The 25311-nt window shown below is 42.1% G+C and overlaps 1 long non-coding RNA gene across 1 annotated transcript; it reads right to left on the reverse strand.

Annotated features, from left to right (window-relative positions):
• Positions 1-1004: 1004 nt before the first annotated feature.
• Positions 1005-20310, reverse strand: LOC110743831. The gene is made up of 3 exons (XR_004184784.1): positions 20226-20310; positions 13309-13379; positions 1005-12054 (listed from the first exon to the last, which is right to left on the reverse strand). It is a non-coding gene; the product is annotated as an uncharacterized LOC110743831 (long non-coding RNA).
• Positions 20311-25311: the final 5001 nt, after the last annotated feature.

The raw sequence follows: 25311 nt of genomic DNA on the forward strand, positions 1-25311 counted from the left end.
CAAGGGAACTCTGATGGAAGGAGGGACTTGGGAGCAGTGCGTCCAGTCAAGCTATTTGGAGAATAACTTGATTAATTACAGAGATGGGGGAATGGGACAACAATGATTTTTGGCAAGAACACGCGTATACTTCCATTATGTAATTTTACAGAGATTTCACTTACATTTGTTGAACAATAAGACAGTCCAGTTCTAAAACTATCAGAATCATATGAGATCAAGTATTGACTCTCAGAAAATGATGCCATGATCTTTATTATATATAATAGTTATTAAAATTGTTATATATAATTTAACTGGCTCCAGAAATAATTTCAATCAGTTTATTTTAAAAGCCACAGATAGAAGAGGACCAGAAATAAAGTTGGTAATACAGAGAACAAAGAATTGAACTAAAAATCTAGAATAGGTGTATTAGTCTGTTCTCACTCTAGTTATTTTTTTTTTATGGAATCTCATTCTGTCACTCAGGCTGGAATGCAGTGGGGTGATCTCAGCTCACTGCAACCTCTGCCTCCCAGGTTCAAGCAATTCTTCCGCCTCAGCCTCCTGAGTAGCTGGGACTACAGGCTCACACCAACATGTCTGGCTAATTTTTGTATTTTTAATAGAGATGGGGTTTTACCATATTGGCCAGATTGGTCTTGAACTCCTGATCTCATGATCTACCCTCCTCAGCTTCCCAAACTGTTGAGATTACAGGCATAAGCCACTACGCCCAGCCTATTCTCACTTTGGCCATAAAAACATACTCAAGACTGGGTAATTTATAAAGGAAAGAGGTTTAATTGATTCACAGTTCCACATGGCTGGGGAGGTCTCTCAATCATGGCAGAAGGTGAAAGAGAAGCAAAGTCACATCTTCCATGGTGGCAGGCAAGAGAGTGTGTGCAGGGGAACTACTATTTATGAAACCATCAGATCTCACAAGACTTATTCACTATCATGAAAACAGCATGGGAAAGACTCACTTCTATGATTCAATTACCTCCTACTGGGCCCCTCCCATGACATGTGGGAATTACAGGAGCTACAATTCAAGATAAGATTTAAGTGGGGACACAGCCAAGCCATATCAACAAGTATGATTATGGTGGTGATGTTCTCAATTTAATTAAGTGGAAATTTCCTAGCAATTGAAGCAAAAAGAGAAGCAGAATAAGTCACAAAGTCTCATGATCTGACAAAAGTTTCAGCAAAGCATTTAACAGGACAGGAATTTTTTTTTCCTGGCACTAAACTCTTAGAAGAATTTATTGTAGGAACTTTTATGCACTAGGCAAGTCAATGAATACTATCTTCAACAGAAGTTTTACCAAAAAATGCAGAAATACATCTTCTCATCTTTGTTTTATATGATCCTGTAGTAAAAGCCTTGTTGAAAATGTGGCAAGAAAACATAGCTCTTTAAAGGCATTTCTGTGAGGACACGAACTCAGATGACAGTGGCTCCAGGTTGGCAGTACCACATGGTGTACACCTTTAACTATCCACCAGACTGAACTGCAGTTACTGGAATATTCACCCCTCTTTTCCTGACATGTCAAGGTCTGGAGGGTAGCATTTGTTTTTTGTTTTTCTTTTTACTTATATTCATATCCCAGTGTCCAGCACTGTGCCTGGTCCACAGTAAGCATTTGATATCAGCTGTTGCACAGAGGATTTAAGTGAATGTATTGATAGTGCTTAGCTTGGTGTGTCTCTCAAGCAGGCGCTGAGCAAATGAGGCCTCACACCAAGGTTCTCACCTGCCAGCTTGTGTCAGCACCACCTAGTGACTTTCTTACACAAAAAACATGATCAGCTTGGGGTTCTGAGTAGAAGAATATCACCTTCTACACAACCTTCCTTTTGCAAAGCCTCGTGGCTCCTGCTGCCTAGATCCCCAGCATCCCCAGTGTCCTGCCTAGGACTTCCTCCCTAGATACCTAGATCTGCAGCATCTTTCCAGAAAAGTGGTTATTCAGCCTTTGCATCATTCCTGTGACCTCTCCCACAGGCTTCCAGCACATGGCTCTTTTGTTGCATTCACCAGGGTCAATTCTGCAGCTGCTGACAGGTTGTCTGACCAGAAAGTGTCTGAAGGGCTAGTGCTCATGCCAGACAGGAAGCAAGTGACTTTCTGTGGCTCTATTGTACATGAGACTTCCCAGGATTGCTAGTGAATTACTGTGCCTCTCTATAGGGGATGCCAGGTAGGATGTGTTGGACTCAGCTCATACGGTCCTCCAGAGCAGGCTGTGCACTTCTCTTTTACCGACTCTGCCTTCAGTGACTTCACCTGGTAGTTTGAGATCAGCCATAGTGAAAGTATTTACACCACAGAAATTGGCAAACTCTGTACTTCAGGTTTGGTGGATTTTTCTTCCTCCACAAAGAGCCAGTTGTTAAACATTTACCAGCACACCACTGATAGGCAAAGAAGCAGAGAAGAAAGAGTAATGGGGAAATGGTCTCTGAGCCTTCCCCATCCAGTTCACCTTAGATAAGCCCAGATTATTCTTTTCACTCAAAAGTTTCCCCTGCCCTCCCAGTGACTAACAAAGGGGCCAGCAAACATTTTCTTAAAGGGCAGGGTGGCAAATATTTTAGGCTTTGCTGGACACAGTCTGTGTTACAACTGCTCAGTGCTGCTGTTGTATTGTGACAACAGCCATAGACAATATGTAAATTAATGGGCATGTCTGTGTTTCAATAAAACTTTATTTATAAAACCAGGTGGCAAGCCAGATTTGTGCCCCAAGCTATAGTCTGCAGACACCTGATCAAATACATGAATCCAAACACCAGCATTGCAATCCAGGACCACTGGTATTAATTCCTACGCTTGCCAGTGTCATTTTTTTTACATCTCCTCTACCTTCCCGAGGAGCAGAGTGGGTTCTTCCTAAACTCACCTCTCTAATTTGATAACTGTGTGCTTTTCACCTCTCAGGTCTTTCCACAGGAATATCTGCTCCTGAGACCCCCACCCTGTTCTTAGGTTCATCTTAAAACCTGCTGACCTGCATTGCCCTTGCATTTACCGTACTTCATTATCTCCAAATATACAGACTCTCCCTCATTTCATTGAACTCTGCCCCCCAACCAGAAGCACAATAGATGTATTTTTTTTCTGTTTTTTGGTTATATAAAGGGCCTCCTTGACCTCAGGGCTGCTGTTGCGCTGTTGACATCATCTCCACATCCTCTGGGCTCAGCCCAACACAGTCCGGCACACTGGTAGGTGCTTAGGAGTAACTAGAAACACAAATTAAGATTATTTTATTATTTATTATTTTATTATTGTCCATAAGTTTTCCTAAATGTGATATCACAGTGAGCTGTGCCACAAAACTATCCTTGACATCATTTCCCTGAACTGTCTGTGCAGCCCCTAGACATGACATCTGCCTGCTTTGAGCTTCATTTATTTTTAGCCACTAAAAAGAAGAGTTATGATCCTTGATCTTTCTGGTCTCTATAATCTAGAAAATATTTTTCTGGATCAATTCATGACATTACCTCTATACCTTGACTTCCTCATTAGTGCAAGCCCAGGGACAATAAATAGAAAACTGCCTCTCTCATGCTGGCCCCTCACGTTATGCTCCATAGATATTCTTAAGGGGCCAATATGTGGTCTTAAATGCACTTTATTACTGATAAATACTTGCACTATTCTCATGTCTCTGTAATATATGAATCCGAGCAATCTCTTAAATTGAAGATCAAACTGAGTTTGACCGATAATTGTATAAATGTCACTAACATTTTTATTTTGTTTGAGGTTTTAGTTGATTGTTCTTTCAAGAAGCTGAAATGATTTAATGTCAAGTCCACATGGCTTTTCAAAAGGAAGATAGAAGATTATATTCTTCCACTCACAACCCCAAGCTGATTCACATGTTAAATTTCCAGTCTGATATCAACTGTAAACTATATAGGTTCTGCTGGCTGTGGTATTTTTCTTAATGCTCATAAATCCAGAGGTTATAAATCCCTCAAATTCCCATTTCTAAATGAAATGTCCATGTTATGGTCATTTTTCAGATAGTGTTTTAACCTCCATAGAACAGCAATGCCTAGAATTGAAGTCATAACAATTTTTTAAGTCAAAGATTCTTTAGAAACTCAAATGAAATCGTAACGTGTAGTTAATTTCTGTAGTTACATAAATATATACAATAAACAAAGTAAAAGTGGTATTTGTTGAAATAGATTGAGTGTTGGGCTTATTTTGATATACTCCCTTTAGTAAATCCAGGCAGTATAAGAGATGGTAGGACCCTCCTAATAATATCACATTAGGTCAAGAAATGCCCAATTCCATTTGAAATCTGAATTCCATCAGCAGAGCCCTGGGCTCATCCTCAAAGAAGGGGAAGTTGGTTTGAAGAGTAAATCAGCTCCCATTCAAAGGCTATCTGCTTGATCCTCAAGGAATCAAGGATGCCGCCATCTTTCTTTTTTGCCCATCCTACGCTCTCGTGAAAAGGCAGTGCCAAGCCCTACCTCTCCCAAAGTGGAAAGAGCATTGGATTTGGAATGAATAAGTCCATGTTCTGATCAGAGTCCACAACCACCAAATTCAGAGACTTGAAGCAAATTCTCTGGGCCCCAGTTTGCTTGTCTATTAAAAGAAAATTTCTTTTATTTTCTCTTATTGAAGAGCCTTTCTCTCCCAGGTCAGTTGTGGGAATCAAAGTGGTTGATGATCTTTCTTGCCTGGTTTACCTTTTCTAAGTCTTTAGTCTGAGCTTCCTCTGAGAAATCTTCCATGACCTCCCCTGCCAGCCCTAGTACCAGGTTGGATCCCTTCCCTTCCTCTGGACTCCAAAGCCACCTTTGAGTTCTGCTGCCCAGAATGTGGCTATCCTGTTGTCATTGCTCGTTTATTGGCATTAATATTCCTTTAGATTACAATCCCCTTAAGGGCAGGGATGTATCTCTCTGCATTATACCTTCAGTGGATAGCAGACTGCGCTTTTGAAAAATATTTTCCAAGGACACGTTCTCTCTTTTCTGCCAGACCCAGCTCCATGATCTTAAGTGGTGGCAAAAGTGTGAATGAAATAGGTTTAATACTCCCAGAAACACAATTTATTTTGCAATTGAGTTTCTAAGAGGTAACCATTCTGCTTCCTGCAGGCTCCAAGGAGCCAAGGTCCTTGTTTCCTGTGTATTCATGGATCATTGCCTAAGAGCAGAATTTACTGGCTAAAGCACCATCAGGGATGCAGAGCTGGAGCAGAGGTATAGGAACATGGCGTATAAGGCAAGGACGCGAGCTGCGAGAGGAGCATGAATGTGAAGTGCGAACACCTGAGCTCTAGCCCTGGTGCTTCTAGAATCACTGCCCCTCTCCAGGTCTCACATTTTTCCTCTCTATAATGGTCACATGCTACATCAGTTTTCTTCAAGTCTAATTTTGCCTTGTTTTGCATGGTTATTGGCCAAAAGTCATTGTTCAAAATGTAGCCTAATACAGCAGAGCCACTGCTTAAAGCAGGAATATAGAGCCCAAAGCTATGTCCTTGCCACACACTCTGTCACACCTCCCCTGTTGTCCCTGAGAAAGGTGAGTGGACTTTCTAAGGTTCTTTGGGACACAGCTTGAGGACAGCAATGCCAGGTGATTGGTGGCCCTGACAGCCTCCCAGCTGTGGTTTTTATGACCTGTGGCTCGGATGAGTAACTCCTCCCTTGCCCTGGATGAAGAAAGCTATGGGACACAAGACTCGCAGCACTGAAATGGGAAAGTTCCAGGAAAACTGAGCCGAACTGGTTACCCTGCCTGTGTCCTACCCAAACCATTTCTCCACACTTTGGAGAAGGGCAAGGTCCTGCATTATGCACAGCCGGGAGGGTAGGCTGGGACATAGTGCCATCAGGACCCATCATGAATGGGTCCTGCCAGAACTGTCAGAACAACAATTTGAGAGGTTGATTGAATGTTCTTTTTCTTGTTCTCTTTGTTCTTTTGTCTTTGCTCTCCTTGTTCTCTTTGTCCTTTCTACTATCCTTCAGTGACTTCCACTGCCTCGGAAGAAGGATCACATGGCAGAAAAGCAGACAGAACACTAGCATGTTTCAAAAGCCAACACTGTGGACTTGCAAACACCTGAGTTTTGGGGTTTAAAAAATCTAACATACAAAGAACTCAGTCTACATAATATATTTTACAAGCAACAGGGTTTTTTAAAAGATAAAGAGCTGTGTTCATTTCCTACTGTGCCTGCAATAAATTACCACAAACTTAGTGGCTTAAAACAGTGCAAATGTAGTATCTTCCAATTTGGGAGGTCAGAAGTCTCATGTGGATTGCACTGTGCTGCAATCAAGATATCAGGAGGGCTGTGCTCCCTCTGGAGGCCAAATGGGAATCCCCACTTCCTGGTCTTTTTCAGCTTCTAGAGACCACTTTCATTCCTTGGCTCATGGCCCCTCCCTTCGTCTCCAAAGTTAGCAGTGTAGCATCTTCAGATCTCTCTCTGACTCTGACCATCGCCCTATCTCCTTTGCACCCTCTGCTTCCATTGCGATGTCACTTTCTTCTCTCTGAACCTCCTCCCTCTCTTTTCTAAAGGCCATTGTGATTACATTGGGCTTACCTAGGTAATCCAGGATATTTTCCCTCATCTCAAGATCTTTAATCACATCTGTAGAGTGTCATTGCCATGTAAGATAACATATTCACAGGTTCTGAGTATTAGGGTGTGGACTTCTTTTTGTGGGAAGAGGAGGTCAATATTTTGGCTACCATGAAAGTCAAGCGTCTTAGCCAAGCTCAAATAGTCTCCAAACTGGAGAGCGGGGAGAGACAGCAGGTGACAGGGAAGGAAAGGTCCAAGGGGACCTAGAATAATAGGACTCAGGGAGGCGATGTAGACAGAGTTGGCATTTAGACCCTACCCAGCCCCAACTCGAAATGCCATCTGTTCCTATACCAGAGAGTTTCATGGGAGTCATGACCAGGTCCACAGATGGTCCAGTCTTTAAGAGTATTATGTCCAATGCCAGTGTCCAGAAGACTTATTGATCACCCTTGTGACCAATGTCCAGCAAGAGCCTCCTCCCATCAACTACAGTCAATGTGGTGCCTATCAACCATTCAGTATGAGTAAGCCCATCTGGGCTCCATGGCTAAATCAGGACCCCTATATAAATAACCCTATATGGAAAACTTCCAGACTAAAAGACTGAGGTTGATTAAAATCTCCCCCAAGAAAGTGGGTGGCATGGTAGACACAAAAGGAAGAAGAAAGAAGTAAAAAAGGAGAGAACAATATAAGAAAGAAGGAAAGAAGTCCTACTACCTCATGCCTCTATTTTGTCTTGGACTGAATTAAACCAGCTCAGAATCTCCCCCAGATAATGGTGAAATGCTCTTTTATCACAGCATCATTGGGTTTGTTAAATCTGAGTCTTTGTAACCTCAAAAATGTTAGGTTTCGTCTTCTTTTCTTATTCCCCTGCTTACCCTACCCCTTAAAACTCAGTCCTCATAATGTGCTTATGTCAATGCCACAGTGCTGGGATGAAAAAGTAGGGAACTGTGTGTGTTAGGGGCACTGAAAGGCAAAGTAGATCAGAGAAATGCCTTAAAATTTTACAAACTATAACTCCCGGCCACTGAATTTTATTTTATCTTTTAACAAACAGATGACAATCAGTGGAGAACACCAATGGGAATGCATCTCATGCTCAACACACCTTGGAGAAGAAGCTCTTGGTAAGTTCAAGGTGCTATTCTTCTGTCTTATTTTCACTGAAATAAAAATCTCAAATGAAAAGCATCTGTCCTTTTCCTTGTATATGTCAAAATGTAATTGGCAATGGTTGGGGTTTGTTGCCTTTATTGCTTTTAATAGCTGTATAGCCACTGATTGCCCAAGCTGATGGTTAATTTAATTTCTGTCAATACAATATTGGGGCTGTCTGCATATTCAGACCATGATTAACTGCTGCAGAGTCCATAACACTGGTGTTATTATTACTGCATTTAACTACCTCTCGGGAGAAGACAAATTAAATTATGTTGAAAATGCTGTTGATTATCATTACGAACTTATTTGTAGAGCACAATTACTGATCTGTTGTAAAATAAATCAAATTTTTTATCATCTTGGTATAAATTAACTTTACTGTAGGAGAATGGAGAGTAGAGGCTAAAAGAATGTGGGCCACCTTGTATAAGTCAACAGAGCACTGAATTAAAATAATAATCACACGTGAACATAATATTATATTTTAATAACGAGCTACTTCATGACCATGAGTGCCTCATAGATTATGGGATTTCAACAATAAAGCAGCCAGCACCATGTGTGTCGTGTGCTGTTGACTCAAATGCAGGGTGAGGCCTGGGGATGAATTATTCCTGGGCTGTGACTCCAATTCAATCTGAAATCACCACTCGAGTAAATTAAGGAAGGCGGCTTTAAGAACACAATTACATTAATAGCTTACATGTGATCATCATTTAGCTTTTGCCATTCCTTTACAATTTACTAGGTGCTATTATACCATAATGCAAGTTAGGCCAAATCTATGGCCTAGGATCAATAAGCCACAGCCTGTCACCTTTGCATCTGCCAGGAGAGCCAAAGACACCAGGCCTGTGGGCTGAGGCCTCCTAGACTCACCGTCACATAATTAACTAACAAGAAAACTTAGTCTCAAGTTACCCGTTAAGTGCCAACAAAGGTAATAATATGGCATGCTCCTTTCTCTATTATTTTGAGCAATTTCCGCACCTTTAAATAACTAACTGGATCAAATGGTTGAATAATTTGAATAAGAAATATATACCACAGAGCTCTTCTATTTAAATACACATGGCTGTGTGGCACAGCACAGTGATACACTGGGAGTTTAGCAGAATACAGTTCAAGTCCACACCCTGCCATAGACAGCATGATGCTGGGCAAGATGACCAATCCTGCTGGGCCTCAGTTTCCTCATTTGTAAAATGGGAATGTTTTGGCTTGTGGTTTATCTGAGTGTGTTAATTTTCTGTGCTGTGTAACAAATTAGCACAGACGAAGTAGCTTAAAACAATAACCATTTATTAGCTCACAGTTCTGCAGGTCAGGAGCCTAGGTGGGCTCCATTGGGTTCTCCTCTTAAAGACTCAAAAGACTGACACCAAGGTGTCAGCCTTGGCCAGGCTCTTATCGAAGGTTCTAGGGAAAAATATGCTTTCAAGCTCTGTCAGCATTTAGTTCCTTGCAGTTGCAGGATTGAAGTCCCCGCTCCCTTACTGACTGTCAGACTGGAACAGCTCTCAGCAGCTGGAAGTTGGTTTCAGTGGCTCACCTGTGGACTTCTGCCACATCTCAGAGCCAGCAACCAAGGGTGGGATCCTTCTTGCTTGGAATCACTCTGACTTCCCCTTCTACCACCAGCTGGAGAAAACTCAGAGCTTTAATGAACACTTATGAAAACAAAATCAATGTACAAAGATCAACAGCATTTCTATACACCAATAACATTCCAACTGACAGCCAAATCAAGAACACAATCCCATTAACAGTGGCCACACAAAAATTAAATACCTAGGAATACGTCTAATCAAGGAGGTGAAAGATCTCTACAAGGAGCAGCTACTATTTGCAGAACAGTGATTATTCCAGACAGTTCAGTGGACAATGTGATAAAGTAAGTTTTACACAAACAATAATCTATGACCCAGATTCTAAGTATTCCCATTGTTCACAGGTAAACACTGAGCCCCACAGTAGACAGGTCACCTATCCTAGGGGTTGCACTGCCTGTGTCAAGGCTGACGTTCAAACTTCAATTTCTTGAACCACTAGCTGAGTCACTGCTCATTCCCCAGGACACATTTACATCAAAATCCTTCATGAGGTCATCCACCCGAGGCACAGAGTCTAATTCCCTCCAACTATGTCTTGGGAATCCTGTTCGGATTTCTGTTCTTTCCTTAGGTAGATGTGCCCACCGCTTATTTTTCTCTTACATCAACTAAGTTGTACTGAATCCTTTCATTAATTATCAAGCACTCCATGAATATTCAGCCACTTTTTGCAAAGGCTTTTATCCTCACAAGATTGGGCCAACAGCCCAGATGCTGCCCATATGATGGTGGAGAACCAGGGCCATTGAAGTCCTCCTCACCAGGATGAGGTCTTGCCTTCAGGTGACGGTCCTCCATGTAACTCAAGGAGTCATCTGGATCTCTGCACTCCCATTCCCGGTCTTTGAGGTGGAAAGTACTGTAACACCTTTCAGTGCCAATTCCAGCAATATCAAAACTAACCAAAGTTCACAAAAAGCAAATGTTAAATAAACCACACACTGGATAGTAATGTCAAGTAGAGAAGACTGGAGTATCTTTTAATGGAGTTCTATCAAGATTTTCCAAGCACCTACTCTGTATATGACACTCTTATTATCTTGTCCTTAACCCAAGCTGAGATGTAGCCAAACCATTTGCTGGAGCTGAAACTTGGCATGCATTTCCACCCTCCACGCATTTGCCCATGGTGTTCCCACCACCTAAAGCACCACTTCCAGTATTCTTATCAGGTGAATTCCTGCTCATTCTTAGAGCTCCTCTCCTGGCCCTCCCCACAGAGTGAGGGTTTCCTCCTCTGTGCTTCTGTGGTGGGCTCTCAGACCTGTAGGATAACTCCTGCCATACAGTGTTGTCATTGTTGGCTTTCTCATACTGAGTTTCCTAAAGGCAGGCACCATATCTCCTTGTCTTAATAGAGAACCTGGCTCAGAGAAGCATTCAGTAAGTGTGTGCAGAAGGAAAGAATGGAAGGCGATTGGGTACCTGAGAAGTGGTCCATGCACCATAGGTTGGCAATTGGCAGTATTGCTATGCCGCTGATAAAGGCCAGAACCTAACCGTGTTCAGTCATTCATTCCTCCCTCCCTTCATTCATTCAACTGTGTTTACTGAGCACACTCTTTGAACCAAATATGGTAGAGTGCATGGAGAACTGATACAGTGAGGAGTGGAACTGGACCCAGGCCCTCACTTCACAGTCCGGTGGGGAAGATGGACAATAAATAAATGAAATCATCACACAAATGATTATAAAATCACCACTGGAACAAGGGCTACGAAGGAAGGGAGCAGAAGTTATGCAATGGGGATGTGAGAATTTGACACATTAAGGAGGTATAGGTCGCTTTTCCTGAGGAAATGGCAGTGGAGCTCAGAGTTTAGGCAGGTGTGAGCATAAATTAGTGTGGGTGCTCTGGAGGAAGAGTTCAAGGTTAACATGGATGGGTAAGATTCAGGAAGCAAAATGAGAAAGGCTCAAGAGGAGGTTGGTCGGTGTGGGTGGATGGGCAACTTGTAGGATATGGAAGGCTTTTCTGGAGAGCTGATGAAGAGTTTTTAGCAGATAAAGTGACTCCTGCTGCAACACAGCAATTGAAATGAGTAGTAGAGGAGGCAAGGGAGCAGCTGGGAGGCAATGCAATAGCCCAGGGTGAGAAATAGTTGCTTGGACTAGGGAGTTGGTGATACAAATGAAAAGATACAATATTTTGAGAAAACATTAAGAGGTGATGGTGCAAAACTAATCAATGGTGAGAAAAATTAGAATTGGTAAACTGAGGGCTGAGGTAATCAAGAAGGGGAGCAGGAGACTTTCTAGGGCCATGAAAACATTAAGAGGTGATGGTGCAAAACTAATCAATGTTGAGAAAAATTAGAATCAGTAAACTGAGGGCTGAGGTAATCAAGAAGGGGAGCAGGGAACTTTCTAGAGACATAGAAACATTTGATATTTTGATCTGGGTGGTGTTTACGCAGTGTGTACAAGAGCAGAAATTCTTCATCCTTTACACTCATAATTTCTGCATGTTATTGCATTTGTTAAACCGAACTGAAAACCCAAGAAAGGATATGGTAGTCCAACTTTGAGGGGCAGGAGAGACAGGGTCATTTGGATATTCTGGTTTGCATAACTTACCTGGCAGGAAAGGAGCAAGTTTGGAGCAAAATGCTTCTCCCAGATCCTCCACACAGGTGTCCAACAGCCCTGGTGACCAACAACCCAGCAGCTGCATCACCTCCCTGGACTGCTTCTGAGGGGAGAGGTGGACATCAAATTACACAGTTCTTTCATCCTTGACCCTTCTCTTTCCACATTCTTCTCCCTCGTCTTTCCTCCACTGACTCATTTCACCAAAACAACTGTTTTCAGTGAGGTTTGATTAGTTGCTGGCTCTAGTTTCACCCTCTCTTTTCTATACTCTCATCTTCATTTAAATATCACCTCCTTGGAGAGGTCCCCTGACCCCTAGCTAATATAGTTCCTCCCTTTTCATCTCAGCCCATTTGTTTTCTTTGTAATTTGAAATTAATCTCTGTCACTGACTGTCAAGATTGTGTGGGCTGTATAATTCATAGGCTCATTCATTCATTCTTCCATTAATTTATTCCTCCACTCTTAAACATTTATTTGGAATCCAGATGTCATCTAGGATAAACCAACTTTCTTGCAATCTAGGCAATATCTATGCACCCTGTTCTGAGTCCTTGATGTCTTCCTTCTCAAGAATTTCTGTAAATTCCTAGAGGGATTACATTTTAAAGCTCTGACTTTCTGCCACTTCCATATTCCTGTTCCTTTCCCTGACACACTGCAGATACCCTTCCGGATCTGAATGCATAGCCCCTTAATTCCCCATCCCCAAGCCACTCAACTAGTCAGAGTTTATAGTTGTTAATTATCATTCACATCACCTCTTAATGTTTTCTCAAACTTGCTCAAACTTGAGCAAGTTAAGAACTTATTAGAAGAGGAGAGAGAGGCTCATGGAATTAACAAGAAACCAGAAGAACCAGGCTCAGGCAAGAGCTTTAGAAGGAGGACATAGCCAATGACCTTTCACCATAATTGTCTTCTTGGAATACCTGAGCCACTGCTCCCTCACTTCTATGCCACTGGGCTCACAGTTGCTATATTAGCCCATTTTCACACAGCTGATAAAGACATACTTGAGACTGGGAAGAAAAATAGCTTTAACTAGACTTACAGTTCCACATGGCTGGGAAGGCCTCACAATCATGGTGGAAGGCAAGGAGGAGCAAGTCACATCTTACATGGATGGCAGCAGGCAAAGAGAGAGCTTGTGCAGGGAATCTCTGACTTATAAAGCCATCAGATCTTATGTGACTTATTCACTGTCATGCGAACAGCATGGGAAAGACCTGCCCCCATGATTCAACTACCTCCTACCAGGTCCTTCCCACAACTTGTGGGAATTCAAGGTGAGATTTGGGTGGGAACAAAGCTAAATCACATCAATTGCTAAGGATAAATGAGCTCACCTTACCTTTGAGCATGAATTTCTGCTTAGCTCCCATGAATCAAGCGAAAGGAGAAGGGATATATTTTCCACTCTAGCTGTAAAAAGGGAAACACGGCTCTGACTCCACTCTTCCTTCCTTGTGATTCCCCTAAACCAAAACAATGTTTCTACCCTGAGCACCCAAAATAACAAATGTTCTCAACAATGACCCAAAATACATCAAACCTTCTCTAGGAGAGGGATCATGGGGAAAGGAGCTATGGCATGTTACAGAGTGCAATACTAATGTTCGTTGGTGATTTGTCATTCAGGTCACCGGAAGGAGTCTTTTCAACAGCAAATCCGCCTCTTGAAGCCCCTAGTCTCTATGTTGCTGGCTCAAGTTTCACCCTCCCTTCTTTACATTCTCATCTCCATTTAAATATCACCTACTTGGAGAGGTCCCCTGACCCCTAGCTACTATAGCTGCTCCCTTTCCATCTCAGCCCAGCATTTGTTTACTTTGTAATTTGAAATTAATGTATTTGTGCATTTATATCTTGCAGGTCTGTATCTTCCACAAGAACATAGAGCTATAGGTCCTAGCCTGAAGGCTGACCCACGCATGCATTCAAAAAATGTTTTGGGCATGCCTAGCAGGTGCCTGGGAGTGAGAGTCAAGGCAGGAAGACTTGTCAGAAGGCTCTGAAAATAGGTCAGGTAAGAGATGAGGACTTAAATCAAGGCAGTAGGGATGCAGGAGAATGAGAAGGGTCAATATGAGTCAGTGTGGGTTGATGTGGAGTCTAAAATAAATGTAGGGTATGCACAGAGGAGTCGAGAACAGTCCAACTCCCATAGTAGGAGCAGGTAAATACTCCTTAAGTAAATGAATGGGTGAACAGTGGCAGGGTCATCTTAGGGCAGTGATGGGTCACAGTGACCATCTCAGAAGGAGTGGGAAGCCCTGGAGAAGAGTCCATGACTGTCTCTGACTTTTTCACATTTCAGGATTTTTATTTCTCCCTTACTTTGGTTTTGTGATCTTGGCTTGACCACTGTGGAACACCCTGAGGCCACAAAGAATGGTCTGAGACCATAACCTTGGCTGGACTACTAGGAAACATCCTGAGATCATGAAGAACCATCTGAGGCCATGACCTTGGGTTGACCACTGAGGAACATCTTGAGACCATGGAGCTGAAGGCCCCCAACCTGAATGGTTCTTGAAGGACACATCTACCTCCAAGAAAAAATTATAACCACCACACAAAGCTGTCCCACTGCCCAGCACATTTTGCGTAACACAGACCTTGGACAGTTTTGCCACATGGGGGCACAAGTCACAGACAGCCTACCTCCCAGCCCTGCTGCAGTGACACCTGAACAATTGCATTATTATTTTCCGGGATGTGTTCTCAGTGGCCTTGCAAGGGCTGGAGCCAGATTAACTTAGCTCTCTGTCACAAATTGGAACTGACGTGTCATTCATGTGAGAGCTGTACGTGATAAAGAAATATTTCATTTGGATAAAACAAGTGCAATCTGCAATATTATTTTTTTGTCAAAGGAGACTCCTCAGTCTTCACTCGAGCTGTAAATGGTGCTGGTGGGTTCTGGGGGTTGGGAGGGAGAAGTGCTATATTACATAAGCTACTGGCTGTTTTGAAAACACATAGTGCTTGGTTCATAGAACTCAGGTACAGAAAGGAACCAAAAGAATCAACTTACTCTTGCTTTTTCTTGGAAGCCTGGGATTGTCACACAGCTCCTCATGTCACTGTAGGAGCTGATACAAGAGTGTTGGCATCTGCACTCTGGCCTATTAGTGTACCCATATCCCAGCCTTTCTTCTTGGTTCCAGGAAAATCTCTCACTCAGAGAGAATGGAAGATGCTCCCTTCTATACTTGGTTCTACATGCCCTGTTCACCTGCTTACTCCAGTGCACCTTGGGATCCCAGGAGAGAATTTTCTTCTCCTGCAACATCTCCCCAGTGCACAAAGACAGGGCTAGATGCATCCTCTGGCCCACTTCCTCCCTACACACATGCCCTGCATGCCTGGCCTCCTTTCTCACAGCATTTCTGACACCACGGCAATGACCAGCTCACCCACCTGTCTGGACAGCTACACTGGGAACTGTGCCACTTCCTTAGCTGATGGATACACCTTTCCACTGAGACACTGATTGAATCCATACGTGGAGAGCCTACTCCTTGGAATTTAGGAATTAACTCCCAGATATCTCTATCCCTCGGCAAACTGTGCTCTGTGAGAATAACTATTAAAGGAAGAATTATTTTTATCCACCATGCAGAGACCTCACAATTCATTCACAAGATCTCTAGCCCTAACTGTAAAACCATGAGGTGTCAACCCTGGACCCCCTCCCACCTCTTCCAGGGTCTCCTCTGAACCTGCGGGAGAACATCCTTCTGTCCTGGTCCCGGGTCCAAGTCAGCCATTAAGAAGGCAGGACAGCAAAACTGCTCCCCACGAGCAGTTGCAGAAACAGAGGTGGCCTGGAGGTCAAGGTAGGTCCAGGTTGATTTCTTGAGAAGTCACTTACTTCAGCGCAGCCAAATGAGGACATTAGTAGGAGCTTTGCTGAGACTCTTGAGGTTTTTAACAGTCTCTGGACAAGTCCTGCATAAACCTCATCTTCAGCAGTTCTGTGAGACATCCAAGATGGCACTGCTGCCCTCACACCCCCAGTCCTCCTCATGGTTTTGTGACCTTCTCATTTCTCACATAAAAACACCTCATATAGATTTTTTTAGACATAGACAAGCTAATTCCCAATTTATGTAGAAAGGCACAGGCCCAAGAATACCTAAAACAACCTTGAAAAAGAAGAACTAAGAGGGAGGAATCACTCCACTCCATATTAAACCTAACCATGTAGCTGGAGTGATCCAGACAGTGTGATATAGTCTGAGGAATGGCTACATTGACCAGACTAGAGACCCAGAAATCAGGCCATACAAATATGCCCAGTGGTTTTTGTCAAAGGTGCAAACGCAATTCAGTGGAGGGCAGAATCTTGACAGACAGTGCTGCAGCAATTGGATGGCCAGAGGCAGAAGAAAACTTCACAGCTTATACAAAGATCAACTCAAAATGTGTTATGGACATAAATGTGAACATGAGAAACTGTAAAGCTTTTAGGGAAAAAAAAGAAAGAGAATATCTTCAGGACCCAGGACTAGGCAAAGAGTTCTTAGATTTAATGCAAAAGTGTAACATATAAAAGGAAAAATTGATAAATTGTACCTCATCAAAATTATAAACTTTTGCTTCATGAAAGACCCCATTAAGAGGATGAAAAGAAAAGCTATAGACTGGGAGAAAATATTTGCAAACCACATATCCAATGAAAAACTAGACATATCTTGAAATTTTTAATTTTTAATTTCCAAAATTCAACAGTAAAAAAGAAAAAAAATCCAGCTAGAAAACAGATAAAAGACATGAACAGACATATCACCCAAGAGCATGTTTTATATTGAACATCAAAAGATGTCCAACATCATTAGTCATTAGGGAAATGCAAATCAAAGCCACAGTGAGCTATCACTACACACCTACAAGAATGACTAAAATAAAAAATAGTGACAACATCAAATGCTGGCAAGGATGTGGAGAAACAGAATCATTCATGTATTGCTGATGAGAATGTAAAATGGAACAAACATTCTGGGCAATAGTTTGGCAGATTCTTATAAAACCAAATATGCAATTACTGTACAATTATACGCTTGGGCATTTATCCCACAAAAGTAAAAACACTTTTTTTTTTTGAGACAGAGTCTCACTCTGTTGCCCAGGCTGGAGTGTAGTGGCGTGATTTTGGCTCACTGCGAGCTCCACCTCCCAGGTTCACGCCATTCTCCTGCCTCAGCCTCCCAAGTAGCTGGGACTACAGGCGCCCACCACCATGCCCGGCTAATTTTATTTTTTTGTATTTTTAGTAGAGACGGGGTGTCACTGTGTTAGCCAGGATGGTCTTGATTTCCTGACCTCGTGATCTACCCCCCTTAGCCTCCCAAAGTGCTGGGATTACAGGCGTGAGCCACCGCACCCAGTCGAAAACATATGTTGACACAAAAATGGACACAAACATATTTACAGCAATTTTATTCCTAATAGCCAAAAAAGTACCCCATTGCCCTTCAATAAGTGAATGTTTAAATAAACTGTGATACATCAATATCATCATGGAATACTATTAAACAATAAAATGGAACAAACTATTGATACATGCAACAGCTTGGATGACTCTCCAAGGAATTACGCTAAGTGAAAAAAGCCCATTTTCAAAGGTTACATACAGTAGAAATTCATTTACACAATGTTCTTGAAATAAACAAATTATAGAAATGGGGAAGAGATTAGTAGTTACCAAGTGTTAGGGACAGCAGAAATGGCAGAGGGTCGTGGGAATGGATGTAGCTACAAAATGGCAATACAGAATTTTTGTGATGATGGATTGTTCTAGGTCTTGACTGTCATGGTAGATGCACACACCCACACGTGTTGCCAAAATAGAACAAAGCATACACATATGTACACAAAAATGAGTACAAATGAAATGGGAAATCTGAATACGATCTGTAGGTCACATGAAAGCCAAAAACCCAGTTGGTGATATTGTACCGTAGTTTGCAAGATGTTACCGTGTCAGGAAACTGGCTAAAGTGTACATGAAGTTTCTCTATGTAATTAGATATGTGGTTTGCAAATATTTTTTCCCAGTCTATAGCTCTTCTTTTCATCCTCTTAATGGAGTCTTTCATGAAACAAAATTTTATAATTTTGAAGAGTAATAATTTATCAATTTTTCCTTTTATATATTACATTTTATAATTAAATCAAAGAACTCTTTGCCTAGCTGTGTCAGGAAACTGGCTAAAGGATACATTGAGTTTCTGTATATAATATATACATAATATATGTTATATATAACATATAGTTTATATTACATAATTTATACACTACATAAATATATATAACATACATAATATATATTTATTTTTATTTATTTATTTATTTTTGAGACAGAGTTTCACTCTTGTTGCCCAGTCTGGAGTGGAATGGCATGATCTCAGATCATTGCAACCTCCGCCTCCTGGGTTCAAGCAATTATCCAGCCTCAGTCTCCCGAGTAGCTGAGATTACAGGTGCCCGCCACTATGCCCGGCTAATTTTTTATATTTTCAGTAGAAACGGAGTTTCATCATGTTGATCAGGCAGGTCTTGAGCTCCTGACCTCAGGTGATCCACCCGCCTTGGCCTCCCAAATTGCTGGGATTACAGGCATGAGCCACCATGCCCGGCCATGATATATATTTATATATTATATATAATTGTATGTAATGTGCTGTATATGTGACATATAATTATCTATAATATGCTATGTGTGTAATATATATTATATATAATAATATATGTATATGTTATATATTGTATTTATATATTGTATCATATGTAATACAAAGAGACTCCGTGTGTGTATGTGTATTCGCATCTATATTTGTGAATCTGCAATTATCTCAACATAAGAATTTAACTACTAAAAAAGCCGAACACTTCATACATGGAATTTATGAATGACTGCTCTTTTCTTTACTAAATTCTAAGTGCTGGAAACTGTTCCCTACTCCAATCCCTCACAAAAAAAGAAACTTTAATAGACACAGTTAAAACAGAAGGGTTTCTGTTGAAATGAACATATGCCAATAGAAAGGCACTGAATTCTTTGTTCCCTCCTAGGAGTCTTCTAGATCCATACCATCAGTGGAAATGAATGAAAGATAGCAGTTGGTTTCTTCTCTTGGGCTGATGTGCTATTTATTGCTGCTGGATATTAAACATACACACAGAGAGAGAAAGAGGAAAATGAAAAAGAGGTCTTTCTCTATGAAAAGCAACAAAAAGTATTAGTCAATATCTGCTTGATGCAAAACCCCAACATTTTGCTTCTCATTTCTCTGTGCAAAACCTACTGAGATGCACAATAGATTTGAGCAAAGTATAGATTAAATGCAGACTTTGAACTGTGTGTAGAAACTTAAATTGGATTTCTTTATGATTTAAGACATGTTAGGTCATTCATAATTCATCACAAGCACATCTTCAGTTAATGTAGTAAAACCAGCCCCTCCCAGCCTTTTCTATAATGTGCCAGAAAGATGTGTTTCATGTTTGCTAAGTGGAGGAGGAACAGCATTAAAGAGGAACTGTGTATGGATTTGTGTATGTGCATTTACACACACATGCCTATGTGGACAGATAAGCAAATAAGCACAGGGCCATGACCTCCAAACCCTCTCCAAATCAGGATGAGCTGAAATGAATCAGGATCAAGGGAAAGCACAATCTCAGATTAATCTCAGTAAATATTCAAATCTAGAGATGCATGCAATACTTTGCCTTCTTAGGACAAGGAATGGGGTGTTTTTGGGTGGTTCATGGCTCTGAGCCCGGAAGTAATGAGGCTTTCTCTGCAGACAGGAAATCCGAATGTCAGAAAGGGAAATGGGTTTACCCTGATACACCTTGACATGAACAGACATATCACCACAAAGGACTCTCAAAGGACCCAGTCCACATTTCCTAACGTTTTTTAATTTTTAATTTTCTAATTTTTTGAGACAGAGTCTCGCTCTGTCACTCAGGCTGGAGTGCAGTGGTACAATCTCAGCTGAGACCTCCACCTCCCAGGTTCAAGCGATTCTCTTGCCTCAGTCTCCTGAGAAGCTGCTATTACAGGCACATACCACCACACTCAGCTCATTTTTGTATTGTTAGTATGGACAGGGTTTCACCATGTTGGCCAGGCTGATCTTGAACTCCTGACCTCAAGTGATCTGCCTGCCTTAGCCTCCCAGAATGTTGGGATTACAAATGTGAGCCACCGTGGCTGGCCCCTGTCCACATTTCTAAGACAGAACCCACTACCTGTGTTTTAGTTGTTGGTTACATGTCTCTCTTCTTCAGGGAGCCTGTGACTCCTCAAAAGCCCAGGCCATGTCTGATAGCATCTCTGCATTCCTGAAGCTGAGCGTAGGGTTAGCTCAGAATCGTGGCTGTACAAATGAGTTCACTGATGCTGCTTGGTTTCTAGTCTGCTAAGGTTTATTTTTATATAAATAACACCTCATTTTCTGATTACAACTAATAACAGCTTGTACTGTTTATCTTTTGTCCCTCCAGATCCACTCTACTTTTTCTGCCCTGTCAGGTGTCCAAGAAAGCTGATCATATTGATTATGTTACCTAGGTTTCCATGTCCCCTGGATTCCGATCGGGTTCTCTTAAAGGGACGCATTGTCGGAAGATCAGATTGCAGAAGGAAAGAGAAGTAGGTGACTCCCCTCTTCCCTGACAGCCTTGGCTAGGCAGTCACTGTGCTTCACTACCACATGCCATGGAGATCATTCCCCTGCTAGGCTCCAGGAACGTGTTCAGACTCAAAGGTACCAACAGCTTCCCACTATTGCTAGTCACAAAATGTGTCATTGTCTCTTGCTATTTTCTTGCTGGTTATTTGGGCTGTTTTGCCCAACATTCGGGTTCTTTCTGCTTGATACTAGGAAGGAGTGTGCTTCCTGATTTCTTCATCATCCGGCAGGACCATATGAATATGCTTGGAGCATCTTTGCCAATGCAGGAATACATGTATATTGTGCTCCTACCAGAGCTCTCTTTCTCTTTTTTTCAACGACCAGCAACATTCCAGAGAGAGGGTGTTCCATTAGTCAATACCACAGAGAGAAGGCAAAAAATAAAAATAATAATAATAAAAAAAGAATGTGAAGAAGAACATAGACTATTTACTAAACATGTACAATGAGCAAGAACTCAACTGAGATTTGGGTGTTTTTTGTTTTGTTTTGGTTTTGGTTTTTTGAGAGGGAGTCTCACTCTGTCGCCCAGGCTGGAGTGCAGTGGCACGATCTCGGCTCACTGCAACCTCCACCCCCAGGGTTCAAGCATTTCTTCTGCCTCAGCCTCCCGAGTAGCTGGGATTACAGGCGTGTGCCACCATGCCCTGCTAATTTTTGTATTTTTAGTGGAGATGGGGGTCTCACCATGTTGGCCAGGCTGGTTTCAGACTCCTGACCTCAGGTGATCTGCCCTCCTCAGGCTCCCAAAGTGCTGGGATTACAGGCATGAGACACCACACCCGGCCCGAGATTTGCGTGTTTTGTTGTTGTTGTTTCTGTCATATTATTTCACCTCTCAGGACGAATACAGCAGCCTTAACCCCGAGCCCTATCAACAGCTGCTTCACGGAACGCTCTTCAGTTAATCTTTGAGAATGACAAGTATTTTCTGCTGAGACTTTAAATAATAATAGCCCACTTTGGAAAATGTGCAAAGTATAGAAAAATATAGATAAGCAAATAAAATAATCAAAACCCCCACTACTGAGAGATAACAGCTATAAATTTTTTGGCATGTTTTCTTCCAGTTTATTTTCTTTGTGTGTGTATGTACGGGTGGAAGGGCGACATGTTTATATTTTTATGTATTTGTATGTTATTGAGATTTGAAATCAAATTATAATTCATGCCCTTACCACTTCTTACAATAAGGTGAAAAATTTTTAAAGTGGTGATAATACGTTTAGCCAACACAGCTTTGACCTTGTTTAATTGAATTGACAGGTGCCCCAGAGACAAATAGCCAAGCAGGGCCAAGGCACACAGTGATCTGATGGCCATTTTACCGAAGCCTGTTTTTTGCCAGGCTCTTACAGTGGGGAAAAGAATGGAGGAAGCTTTGCCAAAGGAAAATAAAATGTCCGACCCCGGGGGAGCCAGCCACAATGGCTGCACTGGTAGAAAACAAGCCATACAATGTCAACAAACAGAAAAAGAATGGGGCCTGTCATCAAGTTGGAATTTGGGGAAGGTCTGGTTTCCAGGCATTTTATGGTAGCAGCAAAGAAGCAAAGATAATTCATGTGCATTGTCGGATGAGCTCCTCTCAACACAGCCGGTTTAAAATGGCACAATGGGAGCATGTTGTGTAGGCCAGCATTCCCATTAAGCCCTGTGCAGCCGGCCTAGCTGAGAGCAGGAAAAGGCACTTGCACCCATGCGAATGTTTGTGTCCCTCCAGAACTCATATGTTGAAATGGCCTCCAAGTTGATGATATTGGGAGGTGGCATTGTTGGGAGGTGAATAGATCATCAGGGCTCTGCCCTTATGGATGGTATTAGTGCCCTTCTAAAAGGGGACCCGGAGAGACCCTTGATCCCTCCACCCTGTAAGAACACAGCAAGAAGTCACCTCCTAAGAACCAGGGAAGCAGCCCAGACACCAAATCTGCCAATGCCTGAATCTTGGACTTTCCTGCCTCCAGAACTGTGAGAAATAAATTATTTTATTTTATAAGCCACCTAGCCCAAACTAAGATCCCTGTGGATGGGTATAAACAAGACCCAAACTGAGTCCTATTTAGCCTGCCCTGGGTAGTGCTTGTAAGGGTGAAAAGATTTACGAAGTTCACAAAATCATCTGCAGTAGGGAGTGGGGAAGTAAAATTCAAACTCCTTTCTCTCTGATCCCAAAGCCCTCAATTTCTTCACGGGGTCACGGTACTCAGGGGGAAAGGGAGTTGCAGAGGCAAAGGTTCTGCTTTTTCTAAACAGATTTTAGTTTGTTGGCACAGTCTGGCTGGACACTCCCTGATCCTTTCTCTGTTTTCTGGTACAAGAAGACTACAACTCCCAGCTTCCCTTGCACTTATATTGTGGTCATGTGACTAGTTCCAGCTAATAGACAGTTGCCCCAGGAGACATATGCAAGGCTATGTCTGGGTTTTAGAATCTCGCACTGGAGCTTTAGCTTACCTTCTCTCTTCTGTACAACAGGGCCGTGCATTGGAGAAGATCCAGATCCCTAAGTCACCAGTTAGGAAGACAACCAAGAAAGCCACCTGGCCTACACAGAACTGTGAAATGAATGGGAAATTGTGTGTGTATGCACATACTAAACCATTTCTATTGAATTAAGCCACAATTTGGGCTTGTCTGTTACAGCATCTATCACACATTATCCTGATTAATATGGCCTGGTACCTAAGACATACACACACTGAAAAAGTGTTATTTGCTGTTACAATATGTTCTAATATAACTGTGAGTCAGGAGAGGCCATATTCACTTAAGAAAGACTGGGGGGACACATATATATATTGTGCTCCTACTACAATCTGAGCTTTGTAGGATATTATATAGTCATACATTCATTCATTTAAAAACTATTCTGGAGTGCCCTAGTATATCAGATATACTAAAAATGAGATTTGCTTATTCATTGATACTCATTGAGTCTCTATGAGGACAAGGCACCAGCACCGTGTTGTGTGATGGTGATAAACATTACTATACATACGCTATGTCTGTGTTCTTGAGGTATAAGAGACATATGCAGGTTGAGCATTCCAAATCTAAAAATCCAGAATCCAAAATACTCCAAAATCAAGCTTTTTGAGCACTGACATAATGTTCAACAGAAATGCTCACTGGAACATTCCGGATTTCAGATTTTGGGATTTGGGATGCTCCACTAGTAAATATAATGCATCTAAAATCTGAAAAAATCTGAAATTTGAAAAACTTCTGATTCCAAGCATTTTAGATAAGCGATACTCCATCTGTATTTATTCACCTAAGAAATATTTATGCTTACCAGGTGCAGACACCATTCTAAATAACAGAAACCCAGTCAAATCTACAATTATTAACTGAGACAGGGCTCTGAAATCATGGTTCCAAGAGAGCAGGTAACTAAGGAACCTGACCTAGACTCTTGGGTGGAGAATACGGAGGCATGGAGGGCTTCCCTCTGGAAACAACGTTTAAGCTGAGATCTGGCAAATAGGTAAGGTTCAACCAGGCCAAGCAAGGATGAAGGAAGGCATTCTGGGCAGAAGGAGCCATGTGTGTGAAAGCTGGTGGCAGAAAGGAGCACACCAGGCTGCAAAGGCCAAGGATGCCCTGCAGGGCCGGAGTGTACAGCACGGATTGAGGTGGTGGAGGGGCTCTCTATTGAAGAGAAAGGCATCCTGGGCAAAACACAAAAGATAAAGCACAATTCAGAAGATCCTTGCAAACACATAACCAAATAAGTATCAATATCTGTAATGCCAAAACAAAAGAAAACAAATCTTCAAATTAACATGGAAAAGCAATTAAGCTAACTTTTTTTAAAGGGACAGCTGTCATGAACAGGCAAATCCCACGAGAAGACACATGAATTGTAAATAATGTCCAAATTACCAATCTCTGTGGTAATAATGGAACTATAAGTTGACATTTCAATAAACGATAAAAAATGACATCTACCAGAGAGAAAATTTTTTAAAGATGATGGTGCCAATCTGTGGTGAGAGTGGGATATGGTTTGGCTGTGTCCCCACCCAAATCTCATCTTGAATTCCCATGTGTTGTGGGAGGGACGCAGTGGGAGGTAATTGAATCATGGGGGCAGGTCTTTCCTATGTTGTTCTTGTGACAGAGAATAAGTCTATGGCCAGGTGCGGTGGCTCATGCCAACTGGGTTATCCCAGCATTGTGGGAGGCCGAGGAGGGCGGATCACAAGGTCAAGAGATGAAGACCACCCTGGCTAACATGGTGAAACCCTGTCTCTACTAAAAATACAAAAATTATCTGGGAGTGGTGGTGCACACCTGTAGTCCCAGCTACTCGGGAGGCTGAGGCAGGAGAGTTGCTTAAACCCGGGAGGCGGAGGTTGCAGTGGGCCGAGATTGTGTCATAGCACTCCAGCCTGGAGACAGAGCAAGACACCATCTCAAAAAAAAAAAAAAAAGAAAAGAAAAGAAAAAGAGAATAAGTCTCACAAGATCAGATGATTATATAAGGGGGAATTTCCCTGCACAAGCACTCTTATCTGCTGAGATGTGAGACGTGCCTTTCACCTTCCACCATGATTGCGAGGCACCCCCAGTCAGGTGGGTTTGTAAGTTCATTAAGCCTTTGTTTCTTCCCAGTCTGATATGTCTTTATCAGC

The sequence above is a fragment of the Papio anubis genome, chromosome 7, assembly GCF_008728515.1.
Source record: "Papio anubis isolate 15944 chromosome 7, Panubis1.0, whole genome shotgun sequence".
Taxonomy (NCBI): Eukaryota; Metazoa; Chordata; class Mammalia; order Primates; family Cercopithecidae; genus Papio; species Papio anubis.